Source organism: Schistocerca serialis, chromosome 3 (assembly GCF_023864345.2).
Source record: "Schistocerca serialis cubense isolate TAMUIC-IGC-003099 chromosome 3, iqSchSeri2.2, whole genome shotgun sequence".
Taxonomy (NCBI): Eukaryota; Metazoa; Arthropoda; class Insecta; order Orthoptera; family Acrididae; genus Schistocerca; species Schistocerca serialis.
In genome coordinates this window covers 323,398,233-323,416,244 of record NC_064640.1, presented here as the reverse complement: position 1 = coordinate 323,416,244, position 18,012 = coordinate 323,398,233, and positions in this window count along the sequence as shown.

Genomic DNA, 18,012 nt, shown 5'->3' with positions numbered 1-18,012 from the left:
AATAGGCAAGTTTCCCTATTCGATTTGGCACGAAAACAGTTTTAATTTGGCAGGAAGATTCAGAACAGAATACACTTCATCGAAAAGAGAAGCATCCGTCTTGACAAATCTGGTATTTATAATTGCCGATTTACCCACTTGTCATTTGTTTGGTTTCAACTGCTCAAATACAACTTCAACAGTGGCCTTTATTCATATGTAATTACCGTTCCAGAGAAATATAGTTCCATAATCTTTAAACTGTTAGCTTTTTTCATTGGTATGTTGTATAATGTCTACTATAATGGGATCATCTGTTATGCGATTGGCGTTGCTTAGATACTACAGTGTAACCTCATATGTCCTCAGTTTATTAGGTAACACCTTGTTTTGCGATTCTATCTGGTTACTGACATATTTAGGTTTACTGAATTAATGGCTTAACGGTCGAGGGAACAAACACGATGGAGAGGGGACGGGGTGAGGGTGGGGGGCGAGGGGGGGTAAAAACTGAGGATAAGAAACAATGTTGACGTTCATTGTTCACAGACCTTCGGATTTCGATGATTGGTAAAAATCTCATAATCCTCTTAATAACGAAGCGAAGAAGGGAATTTGATTAAATTATAGGAAACGGATTTTGCACGATATTTTCACACAGCCCACACTCACTCTTTGCAGACATAAGCACTAAAAAGATTAAGTATTGGTATGATAGCTTTCTGCTGATCCGCAGTCATCCGTATGCTAATTTATAAAAATACTTGGAACATGAGAAATTGAAGAATAACAGTCAGAAAGCTATTCAATATAGAAAACGCTTAAACAAAAAAGCAAAACTACTGAAGACTCTAAAATAATGTTGAATGTAACCCAAAAGACCCCAGCAGCTGTGATAATATTGTCTCAGTATAAATATTGTGGCATTAGATTATCAGACAGAGTGTCACTCTACAGCTGTGTTTGAGCGTTTATGCAGTGCGAATCACATAAGACTTGCACTGCAAATACTGCGGAAGTGAAAAGTGCGATTTTCAAAGACTAGATGGTACTCAGGGACTCGTAGTGTTAGCCAACCAACAGATTGTGACAATATTTAGAAGGTGTATATTTGTTCAAACATTCACTTTTTTAAAAATGGAACAATGCCTGCAAACACTAACAAACTAAAAGTAGGGTATATTAGAATGTCAGAGGTGTTTGTAGCATGATTATAGTGTGAGTCGTTTGCGAGATATCCTAGTTTGAAAATTTGCCACACCGAGACTTGTACAATACCTGTGGTAGCACAAACTAAAGAACAATAGAAGTGCGTGCACTAGTTATGTGGATTCTGACCAATAACGTGACGATTGAACACTACAGGTTGTGTTCAAAATCACCACCTGCAGAAGCAATAAACGCTTCCAGTCTGGTACGGAACCACTGCTGCACACGTGCTAGCATTACAGCGGAGATATTGGAGCAGGATTCAGAAATACGTCGTTGCACATTATCGGGTGTAGTTGGTATGTCCTTGTATACGGTGTCTTTCGCCTTTCCCCACAGAAGTAGTCTATAGGCGTCAATCTGGAGAACGAGCCGGCTTAGATACAGGTCCTCTGCGCCCATCCAACGATTTGGAAACAATTCGTGGACATTCTGTAGTACTTCGTGCACTATGGGCTGGACAGCCATCATATTGGTACCACAGGAGGGATTTCAACAGACGAACAGTTCATGTTTTGGAGATTTACCTGGCCATGATTGTATATGCGGCTTCATCATGAAACAAGATGTATGACACATCTGGAGTATCCTGTCTTAATTCCCACGCACGAGAGTTAATTAGATTCTCATAATCGCTTGCGTGCCTCAGCGATAGAGATAGCCGTACCGCAGGCGCAACCACAACGAATGGATGTCTATTGAGAGGCCATACTATCTGTAGTTCCTGCAGAAGGGCAGCAGTTTTTTCAGTAGTTGCAGGGGCTGCAGTCTGGAAGATTGACTGACCTGGCCTTGTAACATCAACCAAAATGGTCTTGCTGTGGTGGTACTGCGAACAACTAAAAGCAAGGGGAAACTACAGACGAAAATTTTTCCCGAGGGCATGCAGCTCTACTGTATGGTTAAATGATGATGGGTAAAATATTCCGGAGATAAGATTGTCCCCCATTCGGATCTCCGGGCGGGGAATATTCCGGAGGATCTCGTTATCAGGACAAAGAAAACTGGCACTCTACGGATCGGAGCGTGGAATGTCAGATCCGTTAATTGGGCACATAGGATAGTAAATTTAAAAAGGAGGATAGTTTGAAATTAGATATAGTGGGAATTAGAGAATTTCTGTGACAGGAGTACAAGAATTCTGGTGCGGTGAATGCAGGATTATAAATGCAAAATCAAATAGGGGCAACGGAGGAATAGGCTTAATAATGAATAAGGAAATAGGAGTGTGGGTAAGCTACTATGAACATCGCAGTGAACGCAGTATTGTAGCAAAGAAAGACACGAAGCCCACACCCACCACAGTAGTATAGGTTTATCTGCCAACTAGCTCCGCTAATGAAGAAGAGATTAAAGAAAAGTATGGTGAGATAAAAAAAAATTATTTAGATGGTTAAACGAGACAGATATTTAATACTCATGGGGGACTGCAATTATATAACAGGTAAAGGAAGAAAAGGAAAAATAGTAGGTGAATATGGGCAGAGGGAAAGGAATGAAAGACGAAGCCGCATGATAGAATTTTGCACAGAGTGTAATTTAGTCATCAATAACACTCGGTTTAAGAACCGTGAAACAAGAGTGTAGGCGCCTATACTTGGAAGAGACCTGCACACACTAGAAGGTATCAGACTAATGTCTGAAGTAGTATTGGAGGGAATTGACACCATGAATCCTGCGAGGCTATCTATAAATCCGTAAGAATACGACGAAGTGGAGTTCTCTTCTGAACAGCACGGTGCAAGGCATCCCAGATACGCTCAAGTTTGATGGCCAGCGGAAGTATTTAAACACAGAAGAATATTCCTGGAGACATTCTGTAGCAATTATTGACGTGTGGGGTGTCGCATTGTCCTTCTGGAATGGCCCAAGTCCGTCAGAATGCACAATGGAGGTGAATGGATGCAGGTGATCATACAGGGTGCTTATGTACGTGTCACCTATCTGCTGACATGAAGGGTCCATGGATTCATGAGGTTGTCTTCATACCCGTACACGTGTATGCGCTCCATACAGTTTGAAACGAGATTCGTCCGACCAGGTGAAATGTTTCCAGTCATCAACAGTCGAATGTTGGTGTTGATGGGCCCAGGCCAGGCATAAAGCTTTGTTTCGTGCAGTTATCAAGGGTACACGAGTGGGCCTTCGTCTCCGAAAGCCCATATTGATGATGTTCCGTTGAATGGATCGCACGCTGACACTTATTGATGGCCCAGCATTTAAATCTGCAGCAATTTGGGGGAGGGCTGCACTTCTGTCACGTTCAACGATTCTGTTCAGTCGTTTTTGGTCCCGTTATTGCAGGATCTTTTTCGGGCCGCAGCGATGTCGGAGATCTGATGTTTTACCGGATTTCTGATAATCAAGATACACTCATGGAATGGTCGTGCGGGAAATTCCCCACTTCATCGCTACCTCTGAGATGCTGTGTCCCATCACTGGTGCGCCGACTATAACACCACATTCAAACTCAATTAAATCTTGATAGCTTGGCATTGTAGCAGCAGTAACCGATCTAACAACTGCGCCAGACACTTTTTGTCTTATACAGGCGTTGCTGACCGCAGCGCCGTATTCTGCCGGTTTACATATCTCTGTATTTGAACACGCCTGCTGCCTATATACCAGTTTCTTTGGCACTTCAGTGTAGATAAAAAGACAAGGCCTAGTAGAAATTCTTGGATAATAGAAGATATTGAATTTGAATGATGAAAGGACAAAATATAAGTATGCGGTAAATGAAGCAGGCGAATGGGAATACAAAGGTCAGAAAAATGAGATTGACAGGAAGTGAAAAATGGCTATACAGGAATGGCTAGAGGACAAATGCTGGGACTTAGAAGCATGTTTCACAATAGGAAAGATAGTTGCCGCCTACAGGAAAATTAAAGAGGCCTTTTGAGAAAAGAGAACCACATGTATGAATATCAAGAACTCAGATGGAAAACCAGTCCTAAGCAAAGAAGGGAAAACTGAAACGTGGAAGGAGTGTATAGAGGGTCTACACGAGGGAGATGCACTTGGAGGCAATATTATAGAAATGGAGACGACGTAGATGATGATGAGATATTATTGAAACGGAGAGGATGTAGATGAAGACGAGATTGCAGATATGGTACTGTGAGAAGAATTTGACAGAGCACTGAAAGACTTAAGCCGAAACAACGCCCCGAGAGTAGTCTCGATTCTGTTAGCCTTCGGAGAGCCTGCCATGACATAATTCTTCCATTTGGTGAGCAAAGTTTATGAGACAGGCGAAATACCCTTAGACTTCAGGTACAATATAGTAATTCCAATTCCAACGAAAGCAGATGCAGACAGGTGTGAATATTACCGAACTATCAGTTTAATGAGTCATGGCTGCGAAATACTAACACGAATTCTTTACAGAAGAATGGTAAAAGTGGTAGAAGCCAACCTCGGGGATGAGCAGTTTGTATTCCGGAGAAATGTAGGAACACGAGAGGCAGTACCGACCCTAAGACTTCTCTTAGAAGATAGGGTGAATAAGTGCAAACCTACGTTTACAGCATTTGCAGACTTACAGAAAGCTTTATACTCTCTTTGGAATTCTGAGGGTAGCAAGGGTAAAATACAGGGAGCGAAAGTCTATTTACCACTTGTACGGAAACCAGACGACAACTATAAGAGTCGACGGTCGTGAAAGAGAAGCAGTGGTTGAGAAGGGAGTGAGACGGGGTTGTAGCCTATCCCCGATTTTATTCAATCAGTGCATTGAGGAAGCAGTAAAAGTAAGAAAAGAAAGAAAAAGTAGGAATTAGAGTCCAGAAAGGAGAAATAAAAACTTTGAGGTTTGCCGATGACGTTGTAATTTTGTCAGGGACAGCGTAGGACTTGGAACAGCAGCTGAACGGACTGGGCAGTGTCTTTAAAGGAGGGTATACGATGAAGATCAATAAAAGCAAAACAAAAATAATGGAATTAGTCGAATTAAATTAGGTGATGCTGAGGGAAATGCATTAGGAAACGAGATACTTAAAAGTAGTAGACGAGTTCTGTAATTTGGGCAGCAAAATAACTGATGATGACCGAAGTAGAGAGGAAATAAAATGCAGACTGCCAATGGCAAGAGAAGCGTTTCTGAATAAGAGAAATTTGTTAACATCGAGTATAGATTTCAGTGTCAGGAAGTATTTTCTGAAAGTATTCCTATGGAGTGTAGCTATGAATGGAAGTGAAACGTGGACGATAAGCAGTTTAGACAAGTTGAGAGTAGAAGCTATTGAAATGTGGTGCTATAGAAGAATGTTGAAGTTTAGATGCGTAGATCACGTAACTAATGAGGAGATACTGAATAGAGCTGGGGAGAGAAGAAATTTGTGGCACAACCTGAGTAGAGGAAGGGATCGTTTGATAGGTCAGGACACATTCTGATACATGAAGGGACCACCAATTTAGTACTGGGGGGGAGGAGTGTGGGGGGTAAAAATTGTAGAGGGAGACGAAGGGGTGATTGCAGTAAGTAGATTCAGAAGGATGTAAGTTGCAGTAGTTACTCGGTGATGAAAAAGCTAGCACAGTATAGACTACTATGGAGAGCTGCATCAAACCAGTCTTTGGACTGAAGACCACAACAATACAGTCGTTTCCATGGAGCTCTTGATGGACAAAGATGTGATAGGGATGGAACCTATATCGACGGTTAATCCGTAGGGCACTTGCCTGACTCGTGCCACATCCTCGTGCGATTGTGCGGGAGCTAACGGGCGGATGAGCTTCAACAGCAGCAAGATCATTAATTTCCACCTCTACTGTTGTCACTTGTTTGCTTCTGTCACGTTGTCTAGGTGTTACACTAGCACTTTTACGTAACTAATTGAAGAATCTGGTGAATTATTGCTGCATAGACTGTACGAGAACGAACTGCATTCTTCCGATACTCTCCATACTCCATGAGCAAGTCGGCTTTTTCTGCAGTGGAAAATCCCATCGTCCACTCAAGACTTACTGCTTGGATTGCCACAGACTAACTAATTAGCAAGTCGCAATGCACTCAAGGAATACATAAGCGCACTGTAAGCAAACTTAACAACATCACACCTTCCAACTACGCAGGTTGAATGGCACAAACAAGTCTCGGTGTGGGAACTTTTCATAATACGATATCTCGTAAGCAACCCGCACTACAATCCTGCAGCACTGACATTCTAATTTATCTTATGTTTGGTCTGCTAACGTCAATAGTCGTTGTTCCATCTAAAAAAGTGTATGTTTGCACAAAAAGTACGCTTTATAAATATTATTGCAATCTGTTTATTGGCTAACAATACGAGCCCATGACTACCAATCCATTCTGTGAAAACCGCACATCAACAGCACTTTCTATTTCCGCGTACTTGCGGTGTAAGTTTTAAGTGATTCACCCTATATATTACGCCGAATAGCAAAAGCGCTTAAAGCGGTCAGTAAACATGATTTTACTCCTGAATCTTGCAGTACTGTGGGTGGAAATCGTATTTATTGAGATATTCTTTACTTGATAATTTATCTCAAGATGAGTCATTTTGTTCAAAAGCACCCTGACTGTAAATTTAAAATGCTGCGAGGTTTATTTCAACCGTGAAACCCAAAAAATTAAAACACATCACAGTGAAAGAATATGATATTCAACCATACACTTTTTATGTGCGAAAAATATTTGCCACTTCGCGTGACATTATTATTTTCAACGCGACGTACTTCGCATCCTTTTAGTGCTTCCGAATAAATTTCCTTTCTAGATCTAGATTGCGTGTCACTGAGTAACCGTCTTATTTTAGAATATGAATACGCTCTGTATTATTCAGTATTCCTTCAGGCACGGAAAGTTTCCCGATTGCAGGCGCGCTCAAGCATTCTAAGACAAATATTGAATCAGCCCAGCGCTTTTACGGCTCGAAGTAAAGACTTGAGCTGAGCTGAACCTCCGTACATTTCCCCGTCTGATTGTATGCCTCTATTAAATAATAATATATTAAGTTAGTGGAAACGGAATATAGTTTTATGTAGCCTTCGACGTAATTTTAATATCCTGTGATGAAACGGGGACACATCTTACATTTCCTCTCAAAAATGTATTCTGTCTTTTTAGTTACAAGGTTTATCGATCTTCTCGCGTTCTATGGCTGCATAACAAGGCATTAATTATGTATTTATTTTTAGAGTAGATACGCCGGACGTCTATTTAATGGGCTCCAGAGCGCACTGTTCTTCACAGTTCGTGAGGGATGACTAATGTCTACTTCCTTCCTTATATCCATGTGGTTTCGCGTTGAATATTGCTCAATGAAGCCGTCTGATCCTCCGATGGTATTAGAGTATTTGTCATGAAGTTCACCTGTTACTTTTCACCGTGTATTACATTTTCTCTACACTTAAAACCCTTTTCATACGCGATCTCTTTCAGAAACAGAAATAAATTATATTATGTATATAATATATCCCTATCCGCGACGTTTACAGTCATCTCTAGGCCTCCTTCTACGATTTTTACCCTCCCACACTTCCCTCCAGTAATAAATTAGTGGTCCTCTCAGCATGTGTCCTATCAACCGATCCCTTCCTCTACTCGGGTTGTTCCACAAATTTCTTTTCTCCCCAGCTCTATTCAGTACCTCCTCATCACTTATTAGTCAACAGCCTTAGCCTTGGATCTTTCTTCCCTATTAATAATAAATAATCTTTTCATACTGGAAGCAGATTACTTATTATAACAGCTCTGAGTGACACAATGAAATGAGTTTAGTTCTCATTACCCATATTTTGAAAACTACGGAAAACTGTGTCTACAATCCGCAGTTTCCACATTGGAAACGTCCATGCGTTAAAACAGTCTTGATAAATTTGCAAACTCTGAGTTTTACGGTTCTCTTTTTATCATAATTTTGCTCTACCACATCAACAATACAACGATCCTTCAACTAGCTGGAAAACATGCAAGAATGGAGACTTCGGTGCTATGGACAAATCGTTCGGGCAACACCTACGTCAGTCATCAGCTCAGGCTATCATCTCACCGTTGAAGACCAGAAACAACTTGGAAGGCCTAAATTGCGGTTGCTAGACACTATAAACGCAGATCTAAAGTCAAGAAACCTAGATCCACAGGAAGCGTTAGATCATACGATACTGCGTGAGCTGATCCAAAAACCGAACCGTGTTCCAACAGGACGGCGCTGAGAAGAAGAAGAAGTAGCCTGTGGTAATACTTTGATTATTCAGCATGACGGGATGACATCAGAACTGACAGTTGTTCACCGTCATACACTTTCGTAATTGTGCAAAGTTGTCAATATTACAATCTCTACTACCAATTTGCTTTTCCCACTGGGTACTCCAAATGGTTGAAATGGCTCTGAGCACTATGCGACTTAACTGCTGAGGTCATCAGCCCCCCAGAACTTAGAACTACTTAAACCTAACTAACCTAAGGACATCACACACATCCATGCCCGAGGAGTAAACGTTTGTCGAACACTTCTGGTGAAAGTCTGAGAAATGTGGCACGCAAAAAATTTATGTTAGTTACGATTTCTCTGTAAGTCATTCATGAGTTGCTATTTATTAATTTTTGCTTCACATAAAACGTGGAAGTTAGAATAGCTGAAACTTCCAAACCTTGACCTTGTTACCACAATGAATTATCCTTGAAAAAACGCGAAGGTCTAATAAGAACACCAGATAAAAAACTAGTGACTCCCAGGAAACCAGGCTAATACGGTATAATATCATCTCTAACTTGATAATGACCGAAATTTAGCGAGGAAGGGATTCCACAAATTTCAAAATGTATACCGTATCGAGCTGAAGTCACACATTGACGATTAGTTCCGCAGAAGTACAAAAGTGCGGGGATGTTGATTACTACACTTCACCTGTTTATGAAAATAGTCCCTCGCATTTTATATGTTATTAAAATAAGGTTAATTTGCATTCTAGTCGAGGTAGGATAGGGCGCCTCAGTCTTCTACAAAGCAGGAACGAATGCGTCTATACTTGGGGAGTGGACGTTGTCGTCTTGGCTGGCAGGTATCACCAGAACATGTCCATCATGAATTTGTAGAAACAATGAAACATTTTGTCATAAATACTGTTGAAATAACCATCCTGGTTTATATTCCCAGTAACCTGGATGCGTAGATTCAAGTCATGGTGCGAAAAACACACCGGAAACATCGCAGAATCACCTCCTGCCTGAAGTATATCCCCCACAGCCACACACTTCGGCTTAAACACCCATTATGCCTTCGGTGTGTTCTACGCATTGAATCAATTGAAAAGATACGAAACCGAGACACGTTACACCACACTATCAGCCTCTAGTCAGCTACTGTCCCGATTCTGTGTTGTTTGACCCACTGAAGACGTACAGTTTTATTTGCCACGGTGAGCAATGATCTTTACGAGGTGTTCCACTACAAATATCTATTTCATCCAATTCGCATACCAATGTCAATTAACTGTAAGAGTTCTAGGATTGGCTTGGTTTCTCAATACTGATACCAGAATATGTCCTTAAGATATATAAACCACGCATATTAGCCGCTTGATAAGGAAATACACTGCCCGAAAGAAAAAGGAAAAAAAAGGATGAAGCACTCGCAAGACATAGTCGGTCAGATGTCAATGTAACATCGCACATGTACACACCATCGGCGAGTATGTAACTGAATATATAAATGAGAAAAGTTTTAATTCTCTGTGACAGGTAGAACGACCAGTAGATTACATTAATGATGTTCGTGTTATCAGGGCTTTTATCAGGCCTGTTGCATTATATAAGGGACATGAAAACATCAGATGAGGACAAAAAATATTCCGCATGCTCGTATGACAAAGAGTTATCAGGATCTAAAAGAATTGTGGGTGTCCATTTGGTGGTTGGTCGAACTGTGCAATATCCACATTTGCGCTGCATCCATATGTGACATTGTCCCGATGTTGGACTCTATGGGAACTCCAGTTGACCACATCTTACTACCACAAAGGAGGGTCACCGTATTCTGCAACAAGGACATCGTAACTCCTTTTCAAGTGGATCTGTCAACTGAGAACAAGTAATTCGTTCTTTGCATCATTTGTTGACATCCCACGCCACCGAGGTAGAAATATTTACTATCATTTGTAATTTTTGAAAACTAAAGTCTAGTAGTTTCAGCGTCTGAATGGAGCCTTCTTCAGGCCCGTATATGGTTACAGAAAACACTTAACATAATAAGGTACAAAATGAGTCCAATAATGCGAAGTTGTATCAATAGTAACAGGAGAGGGGACTGATTACCATAGATGTTAAGTCCCATAGTGCTCAGAGCTATTTGACCCATTTGAGTAACAGGAGAGATGGTGTTGCTATTGATAAGTCTCCTTGTATTTCTGTTTTACTGATGCACTCTTCATATGTACCCCTGCCCCTCTCCCCAGTACTGAACACCTTCACCTGTATCTTTTCAGTATAGTTGATCTAATACTACTGGTCCACATTCACTTGCCCCTTCCGAATAGCCTGATTTCAAGGTATGCCATAGCACGGATCACTTATACTTCAGGCATAACCTATTTATATCTTCTATTAGCATATGGTCACATGTTTCATGAACAAATTTTGCCTATTTACATGATATCAAGTTGGTTTTGGGTCTTTTCCACATTAGAATACAATAACGCGAATTTCCTGTCGAACGTTTTTCCAGTTGAGAGGTTATTTTAAACCGTTTCCTACCAAGTATTTTGTCTTGATTTAGATTTCTTCCCCAGTCGTTATATATCCACACCAGCTGTGTGCAATTATCGAACTTTTAGTGACACTTTTCCGTCCATGTGATAACGAAATGTTTTTATGTCTGGTAATTTTAGTGCATACCTCCTTTCTATTTAATTATGATTATAATTTTATTGTTATTTCAAATGTGTTTTATATACTCAGAATCCATTCCTTCACATAAACCCTACAAAGTTCTTTCCATGATGTTTTTTAATCCTGAGTTCGCGCTCTCGCATCAAACCATCACATATGTTGATACAGTGTCTTCCCTGCAGTTGAATATATCAATATATTACTTCGTTCTTGCTCTTTCATGACGGAGCTGTTATCTTAATCCAACTCTCATTTCATTTTCATTGTCTTTTCTACTTAAGGTGGTGTTTTCCTCCGGTTAGTGCATATTCTGAACAACGAGGCACACCGATCCATCGTATTATGATATCCCACATTCTAAAAATTAACGAATTCTTGTCCTGTTAGTTTGTATCCCGTATTTATCTTCTTATATAACTTGACAAGTACTCTGCACGGTTATTACGGATGGGACGTTCTTTCAAATTAGTGGCAACTATTTCTTACAGCATAATTACATTTTTCACCCTATCTGGCAAAACATTTCACCACATTGTTTGGCATACCTTTTCATATGACATGATCGTTTCCTATTTTCTTTACAACTTTAGAAATAATTAATTTTGATTCTACTCACACATTATACTCAATACTACCTTAAACTACACTTTAAGACAAAAAAAGACACACCACGAAATGATTATCCAAATGGGGCGGTAATAGATATATGTGATGTATATGTATAGACAAAAAATTATACCGTTTCAGAAAAATTGGATCATTTACTCAAGGAAAGAGCTTCACAAATTCAGCAAGCCAATAAAGCGCTGGTCCACCTCAGGCCCTTATGCAAGTAGTTACACGGTTTGGCATCGATTGACAGAGTTCTTGGATATCCTGAGGGATATAGTGCCAAATTCTGTTCAAGTGGCGCGTTAGATCGTCAAAATTCCGAGATTATTGGAGGACCCTACCCATAATACTCCAAAAGTTCTCAGTTGGAGAGAGATCCGGTGACCTTGCTCGCCTATATAGAATTTTGAAAACACGAAGACAAGCAGTAGAAACTTTTACTGTATACGGCCGGGCATTACCTTCCTGAAATTTAATCCCTGATTGCATTGCCCTGACGCGCAACAGAACGGTGTGTAGAATATCGTCGACGTATCGGTGTGCTGGAAGGGTGCCGCGGATGACAACCAAAGCTGTCCTGCTATGAAAAGGAATGATGTCCAGACCATCACTCCAGGTTGCCGGGCAGTATGGCGGGCGAAAGTCGGGTTGGTATCCCACCGCTGCCCACCTCGTGTCCTGATACGTCTTCGGATTGGAATCTCATTGACTGTACTCGAATTATCTTCAGTGCGTGTCCCGCTTCGAGTTGAGCTACGATGACAGGGAGGATGTGTCTGGAGACGCCCCAGACAGCAGATACCAGTCTGAAAGTCGCTCGGCAAACAGTCAGACAACTAGGGGCGATGGTTGAGGATCTAACCCGCCAGTTGGACATAATTTTGCATGATATCCCTCAGGAGGACTTCTAACAACTCTAAAAATCAATGTTAATCCGAATAACTAGTTGCATAAGAACCAGAGGTGGGCCAGTGCGTGATTGACTAACTCAATTTTTGAAGCTCTTACTCTTGAATAAATCATCCAATATTTCTGAAATGGTAATAATTTGCTCGTCTGTACATATACATCCCATTTACCCATTTCCGTCGCATCGGGATAGTTCTTTCGTGCTGTGTCGTTATATTTTACATTGCGGTCAACTCTCATCATTTTCTTCTATTAATTTGTATATATTTTTCCTGCAGTATGACTATATCTTTTTACACCACCACTATGACACCTTCTATATGATATTACTCAATTTGTGTTTCTTACTACACGTGTTTCATATCTTGGACGTTGAACATGTAGGATTGCTACATTCCGTTGCAGTGATACCATTATGTTCCGTAGTTGCCTTAATAGATCTGATGTACTCATACGCTCCTTCTATGAACTGTTGTTAATATTCTTTTTTTAACTTATTTTATACTTTACTGTTTTAAGTATTTCCTGTAACTATATAGGGGCCTGAAGAATACGCTACTGAGGTGCTGAAACCAGCAATCTGCTTCAAAAATTTCGGCTGATGGTATATATTTGTACAACAGTTGGACCGGCCACTTTTCCTCACTCCCTATTTTCATGATCCCACTGGTCGGGGATTAGCAGCAGCCGGAGTAGGGTATTACCGTCCCATGTGTCGGCCGACCTTAACACCGCAATACAAAAGGCTATACTGGGAGTGGTGCCGTGACTAGGAAGCATGGACTATTAAAGAACAGCGTCGCATTGTGTTCAGCGATCAGGCACGGTTCTGCACTATGCCGGATGACCATCGACAGAGTGTATGGTAGCACTCTGGGGAGAGGTTCCATTCTTCCACTGTTTTAGGGAGATACAATGGCTTTACTTCTGGTGGTATGATGTGGGAAGTCATAGTGTATGACTTCGTCACAACTGATCGTGGTTGAGAGAACTCTGACAGTACAAAGGTACATCGCGGACATCCTGCGTACTCATATATAGCCTCTAATGCGAATGTTTCAACAAGAGAAAGCTTGTCCACACATGGCACGTTTCTGTATATACCATCTGCATGACGCTGAGCTACTCCGATGGCCTACAAGATCCCCAGATTTGTCCCCAATAGAACATGTGTGGGAGCATCTTCGATATAAACTCTTTCCCAGTGCCAGTAACTGCAATATCGAGGACAATTACATCATTTGTGGCAAGACTGCCTCAGAATACGATACAGCTGCTTTATGACCCCCTTTCGAACCGAATCAGTTCATACATCCAGGATAGAGGTGGAGCACATCATATTGATAAGTGTTGGCATACTATGAAGAGTTTCTTTTTTTTTTAAATCTATTTTGTAAACACTGAAATAATGACATATAGCCTCACAACCCGTGGAGTTTCACTTCGTATCCTCCCCCCCTTCTGGATACTGCACTGTTTTCGTCAGGCAGTTTGCGTGCAGTCTTAAGAGGTGCTTCAAGAGATTCTAATAATATATTGATCTATTGTCTGGAGTTATTTTCTACACGCACTCAGGCGAAAAGGGAATACAAAGTGTTCAGGACCCCCATCTCCACCTCAGAAACCAATGGAAAGAGGTGTTCTTATGCTAGGTATACAAACCCAGGGTTTCAGGGAAATCAAACTGTTCCTTTCATTCGTCTGTTCGATCGTTCGATCGACAAGTTAAAGATTTACAAGGCATTCATGTGTCTTTCATCTCCACGACTACGTTCATTGGATTGTTTCAGCAAGTCTCGCCATCCTTGCTTTGACCAACAAGTCAATTTTAAATAGTCACAAAAAGTAAGTAAGGAAGATTAGGATTCAAAGTCTCGTCAACATCTAAGCTGGACTGCTTTGGGGATGGAGAAGGTCGTGCTCCTTTTAAGGAACCATTCTGGCATTTGCCTGGAATGACGTAGGGGATCACGGAAAACCTAAATCTGGATGGCCGAACGCGGATTTGAACTGTCTTCCTCCCGAACCACTCCACCATCTTGCTTGGAAAATAGTCACAAATCCTATATCACTGACGTAAAAAGACCTGTTAGTATTTGATTATACTGAGACACCGAGTCTGACCACTTAACCAAAGATCACTCCATTACATAATTTCCATTTAATCTCCAAGTTGTTTCATTTTAATGATATTATAAAGTCATAAAAATGAAAAAAATATTGAGATAATATTACAAAAGTATGACAGTCACAGAACTAAACAAGTGATTTTGTTTGGAAAAAATGTAGCTCTATTCCACATTAAATAAGTTCATAAAATCAACGCCTTGACCAAAATCTTCTGCAAGGGGTTCGTCTCTCTATCCTTTAACACAGAGCTACTGGCGAAATTCTCTGACAATTGAACTAGGAAGCAGTCAGATTTATCCAATAGCCCTGAGGCGTAGCGCCGTATACCGATCCTGCCTTGGAGGCGGTTAAGTGGGAGATGTGTGTCAGAGCTGTATAGTGACAGATGGTGACGCGAGACTGGACGCGCACGTAGTTTATGTATCAGCCGATAGAGGACAATATTGGATAGGGGGACTGTGATTTTAGTTTCAATTGTGCCCACTAGAGTGCACGAAAGTAATAGTATTTTCATTAAATGTTATTATGTCTTTTTGTGTATGTAAAATGTTATAAATGTGTTTTAGCAGTATGAATGATGCGTGAGTGTGGTTTAAGGTTAATGTGAAGATAATTGTTTAACGAGTTATGTAGTGGGTTTTAGCGTGGGGATATTTCGAAGAGGTATGGATATGGATAAAGGGGATTTTTGTTGAATAGATTTGTTAAGTAACTTTATGGTAAAGGGAAAGTTAATTTATGTATCAATAACAATAGTAAATAACTTTATGCATAAACAAAACTTCAGCATATTAGATAATTACGTCGGTAAAAAAGTGTAGTTAGGTTTACTATTTTGCGATTGGTTATTGATGAAAAGCGCGGACTGACGCGGGAGAATGTTGTTTTGCTATTGGCTGTTGAGTAAACTGACCAATGGTAAAGCAATATTCTTCGCGCGCCTATCTCTGCTGATAGTTTGTAGTAGTAGTTCCGATGGAAATGAGAAGTTGCCGGATCTAGCAGTGTTTCATACATCAAAAGTGTGGTAAAGTGACGGCATAATTATTCCGATGGGTATGTAGAAATTTCGGAATTTTTAAGTGAATTTTGTGACGAGAAAAGACATATATTCCGCGTGGCGTATTGAGCAGGTCGGTGGCAAAAAAACTGTGACTGCATTTGGTACCGACAGACTTAATATTTGACGAGCATTATCAATCAAAAGCAATTAGTATTTTTGTAGCTATTACGTTTTCGGGAAATGCAACACCATAAACTTGCTAACGAGAATGAAAGGGATTGTGAGTGACTGTGTTAAGACTAGCGCGAACTTGGCAGTGATACTTGTTCACCTAAGTTTCAGAATATATTAAATGAGGACAAAATTTCCAACCTTTCATTTCGTGTGAAAACTTTCTCCCGAAACGTAGATTAGTGACTTTAATTGCAGCCTGGCTCCCGTCGAAGTACAGTAGGTTTCACTCGGCTTCCCTACTGATGATATGCTGAGACAATGTTCACAGATAGGTGCAGGTACGTAAGGGACGGAAAGAACCGCGCCGCCGCAGCCCATTCCACAGCACTCACTGGAAACAAGTCACGCTAACTCTCCGCTTTGTTAATAATTACCACCACCATTCCGATATCTTTATACATTCCATGAGGACACACGACTGCCTCCCAGAATCTCAGAGCTCGCAGCAACTGCCTAGAGTGCACCTGCACCTATAATCTGCAAGCCACTTCTTGCTGTGCGCCGTACGCATCAAATTCTCCCACAAATTTATCTAACTATTACAAGTACACGTTTGTAACGCACAAGAAAGAAATACACAAATTGCCCTCATAAAATAACAGCCAAAGCTGTTACATTGCCGAAAGTTAAGACCGGCAGAGAGAGATTTTTTAGTGTTACACCGCAATGCCACAGAAATATTTCTGAGTGCTGAGACTGCGCAGCCGTGCGCAGTACGCTGCTGAGGTCCGTCCCAGCTCGCCGAGAGTGACACCTAGGTACTTGGGGCATTCCGCGCACAACTCCACACAAGATGCCAACTTGCCGCAAGGCCTTGGGGACCGAGAGTTTCATCTCGACGAGTGCTTGGATGTCCCAGCGTCTGTGTGCACGATTTGTTAGCTAAACTCCTTCCCTCTCGTTCTTCTGCGAAGTGTTCTGCGCTGTTCCTTCAGACTTCCTTGGAAATCCTACTCTCACGTCATTTGTTCTGGCGGTATTCTCTGCCAGCAATCTGGAACAGCAAACTTCCGGCCACCGTTATACACTCACAAGACACCTAATACATTTACGCTTCCTTACCATCCATCATCAAGTTGCACTTTCATTGAAAAAATGTATGCTAATGAACATGCAAAAAAATATGCACACCGAGCACAACATTAGTCATCCCGAAGACACATCAGGCTAAGACTGTGTAGCATCATCTCCAGGCAAGATAATCGCCTCATTTCGGCCTGGAAAAGAATCCACAAGGTTCTTTAGCTGTGACATACCCAGCTGAAGCCACTCATTAATGAAAAAAAAAATGATCATATGGCACTGATGGCCGGGCGTCCTTACCTAGGGAAATTTGTGTGCCGATTTGCACGTCTATTCAGTTGACGTCACATTGCGCGACTTGCGTGCCAATGATGGTGAAATGGTTTTGAGGACAACTTATCACTCAGTCCCTGAAAGGAGAAAATTTCCGAGCCGGCCGGGAATTGAAGCCGGGCCTTCTGCATGGCGGTCAGAAGCGCTGACCTCTCAGCCAAGTAGGCGGACACAGACTGACGATTAAATCCCGCAGAACTATCAAAATGTGGGGGTTTTGATTTCTACGTTTCACTCGCTTTTCGAAACAGTTTGAGATATTTTCTATGGGTACGATCAAGTGGTTTAGTGGGACAGTCGAGCTTCGATAGGGTATTTACCAAACTAGGGAGTTATGCATGCACTCCTGTGAACACGTCTGTTGTCATCTTGGAAAACGGGAGTGTTTGAAGCCTACCATCCGTGAAGATATACAAGAAAGGGCAAAAATTGGTCACTTGAAATGTTGAAATAAACTTCCTTGTTCACGTTCACGGTAACCTGAAAGAGTGTTCCCAAGCTGTGATACGAAAGACTCCTCAAAAACGTCACAGAAGCACCTCCAGCCTTAGCTACAACTTCCACACCCTATGTGTTTAAACGCCTTATCGAGCTGTCGGTGCACTCGACACGTTACATCGTATGAAAATAGGTTGAATCGCGAGTCGTTGGACAACACTACGTGCTGTGTCTAGTGAAGACTTGCCGCTGTGAACATTGGCCTCCTACGAGATACCCACCTACTAAT